At 43.5% G+C, this 3,515-nt stretch overlaps 1 pseudogene; it reads left to right on the top strand.

The window, feature by feature from the left end:
• Positions 1-1,057: 1,057 nt before the first annotated feature.
• Positions 1,058-1,182, top strand: Gm26182 (annotated as a pseudogene).
• Positions 1,183-3,515: the final 2,333 nt, after the last annotated feature.

Below are 3,515 nucleotides of genomic sequence, written 5' to 3'. Positions count from 1 at the left end.
ATCATTTGCTCACAGCTGAATAAGGCTATTAATAGCATTTCTAATACAATAGCCTACAAGGACCTTCTAGCCCTATTAATGATTACCAGCAATAAAGGATCTTTCTTCTCTAAATTTATATCTCTTTCCAGTAAACAAAGTGTTTAGTGTTTTTTTTTTGCAATGGAGAATTGCAATCCATTTCTGTTTTTTTGTTTTTGTTTTTTGTTTTTGTTTTTTCAAGACAGGGTTTCTCTGTGTAGCCCTGGCTGTCCTGGAACTCACTCTGTAGACCAGGCTGGCCTCGAACTCAGAAATTCGCCTGCCCCTGCCTCCCGAGTGCTGGGATTAAAGGTGTGTGCCACCAACTGGTGGACAACCAAGATCAATGGAAATTGCCTATATTGTTCGGAGACATCATCAGCTTCCCTGAGAGACTAATATTTCATAGGAAAATATACTTGATCTGGAACAGGACTTTTCTTTAATAACTTATGGCCTCTGGGAGCAACATTATCTACTCATTCAATACTTCAATCAAAACTGCATTTATTCCTTTTTAGAAGAAAAGTTATCTATTTTTATTTCATATGTATGAATTTTTGTATTCATGTATGCATATGCACCACTTGCATGTTGGGTATCTCAAAAGGACAGAAGATGGTGTCATATCAATTGGAACTAGAACTAAAGACAGTTGTGAGTCACCATGTGGGTTCTGGGAACTATACTGAGATCTTTTCCAAGAGCAGTAAATGCCATTATCCAATGAACAACTTTCTGGAGCTCCCATTTTTTAAAAGAGAATACTTGAAATAGATTACAAAGTAATAGATTTTAATGTGTTTTTCATTCCTTCTTTATTTTGGGTATCTTTGCTCAATCCTGTTTGTACTCTCATCTCATCACACAACCCTCTATTAAAAATTTCCATCCACTTTCAAACTCACAGTATCTTTTATAAAAGTAGTTCATTGATCCTTTCTAAGTTAGAACATTTTGTGGTATTCATGAAACATGATTTGAACAAAAGTTCTCTGTTGTATATTCCTGGAATAGGTTAAAATATTAAAATGTATACATCTCCACAGATGTTGCAGGTGTGGCTGCTGTGTCACTTGTGCATCAGTAGGTGACAGAGAGGAGAGAGGCTATATCTATGCTCTGATCTGTGAACAACTGACTGAACAACATTCTCTGAAGAAAGCAAGCCTGAGATGACCAACATACCGGTGCCATGGCCCCAGATAGGGAGCTAGCTTGAGTGAACTTTTAGTACAACAACACATAGGCCCATACAGAATTCCAGGATAGGGAAAGAGGAAGACATAATCCCTGCCTTGGGCATAGCTTGAGAATCACCCTATATGGGACAGTAGACCCAGGTAGGAGGGAACCATAGATAGTCAACTGCCACATGGGCCCATGTGGGTGGACCAAATGAGAAGAAACTCATGCTGACCACCAGTCTGACCCCATGTACCTAGAGAGGAAACAAGTCTGAGATGACTACCAGCATGGTGTCATACACGACTAGATTGGCATACAATGCCTGAGATGACCTTGACCTGGTACCTTAATGCACAGGAAAGGCATGAAACTCCTGAAATTACTCCTTAAACAGCTCGAGACTTTCAGAGACTACAGGCACCACTAAGTATAACAAGTGTTGGAAAAATGCAAGAGAAGGAAAAACAGTAAGAAGTGGGCCCAATGAAGAGAGGGAGAACTGGAGGCTTGAGGTGAGTAACAGCCACCTGTGGGAGCATGGTGGAGTCCTGGCTTGTGCTGATACTGGGAGCTATTTCTAATTCAGTGGTCTTGCAGCAGGGCTCTTGGTCTGCTTCCACCTAAGGCCAGACAGATGTTTTCAGTATAGGCTGACACCTGAGACCATGTTTGTATGTATTCCTGCTCAGACAAAAAGGTACCTTGGAACTCAGAAGCACACGATCCACACAGGTATGAGAGAAAGCCTACTTCTCAGAGTGATTGTAGCTTGCAGGGGAGGGTATCCCAAGATGTGCTGAGGAGTTCAGGAGCCTTAACTCCACTCCTCTTCTTCCCTTTTTCCCTTATGTTCATTGCTTCTTTGATTCTTCTGATGAGTGAGTCATACAAGCACCAAATCTTAAGAAAGAGATTTATTTGAGGGTCCATGGTATAGAAGGATGAATCCAGGGGTGGCTGCCTTTACTCCTGGGAGTAGACATCAGGGAATTGAACAAAGGGCAGTGCATATTTATTAGGCTGTCTTATGGGTTAGAACTTTTCAGAGCAGAAATGTCCAGTGTGAGAGTTGATGAAATTTAAAGGCCTGAGCGTTGGGAGCTCAGGGATTGGTAGGTTTTTCTGCTCATGTCTTGATGCCTTTTTTTCCCCACCCACACTTTCCCTGTATTGTTCCCATGGGTTGGTGTGGGAGGATCTTCCTGGCCACAGGAATCTTTGGCTGAAGAGCCATCATTGCTGAGCTGCTCGTAAAGATGGGAGAAGAGGTGTCTCAACCATGGACAGCCCCTGTGATGTTATTACAGCAAGGCCATAGGCTAAGTCAGGAAAGATGGTGCTAATGCCATGGATAGCTTCTGTGACAGATGCAGGGTGAAGTGGGAAATTTCCCTGTTTTATAGACTCCTTTATAGACTCATTTTGACAGGTCCAGTCACTTTGACAGCTCCCACAGTGTGCCTTTCATGGACTACAATGTTGATCTCTGGGCCCTATGTAGAACTGGTCCTAGACTCATCTGAGCATTTGGAAAGAGCAGGTCATGGGGTCATGGGGACAGGAGAGCAGACCCCAAACTCTAGCCAGCTGGAGTACTTAGGAGAATGAGCCTCACACATCTTCCAGGAAGAAGAGTAGAGTTTGTCCTGGATGCAGGAATTGAAGGTAAGCAGGCCCCATGGGTATTAGCATGGGATGGCGTGGGCAAGAGAGATATGGATATTCCCTCTCAGCACTTGCCACATAGCAGGCAAGAGAGCTGGTACTGAGGACATCAGAGTAAGAGCCCCTCAGCCTCTAAGATTGGGCCCTAGATCTTTCCAGGTCAGTATGGTAGAGCTGGTCCTGGTTGTAGGAGTTGTAGATGAGCCAGCTGTGTAGTGGTACTGACAACAGGAGAGATCCACCCCCTCCCCCTTTAGACTTCAACATCTCTAGCAGCTGGGAGCACTGGACACTTTGAGGGTCATGAGTGCAGGAGAACTTGCCCAGTTTCTCACCAGCTGTAACATTTGTGAGAGTGGGGCTTGTAACTTGCCTGAGCAGCAGGAAAGAGCTAGCCCTTATGGGGGTTATAAGTGATCAAGGCTGTCATAATTAGGGTTTCCATGGCTGTGAAGAGACACTTTTGACCAAGGCAACTCTTATGCAAGAGAACATTTATTTGGGGCTGCCTTAATGGTTTAGAGTTTTAATTCATTGTCATCAATGCAAAAGCATGGCAATGTCCAGGCAGGCATGGTGAAGGATGCACAGAGAGTTCTTCTACATTTTATTCTGATTACATAAAGAAAATTGGCTTCCTC

Source organism: Mus musculus, chromosome X (assembly GCF_000001635.26).
Source record: "Mus musculus strain C57BL/6J chromosome X, GRCm38.p6 C57BL/6J".
Taxonomy (NCBI): Eukaryota; Metazoa; Chordata; class Mammalia; order Rodentia; family Muridae; genus Mus; species Mus musculus.
The sequence above is the reverse complement of the archived record's forward strand: the minus strand, read 5'-3'. Positions and strand labels throughout refer to the sequence as shown.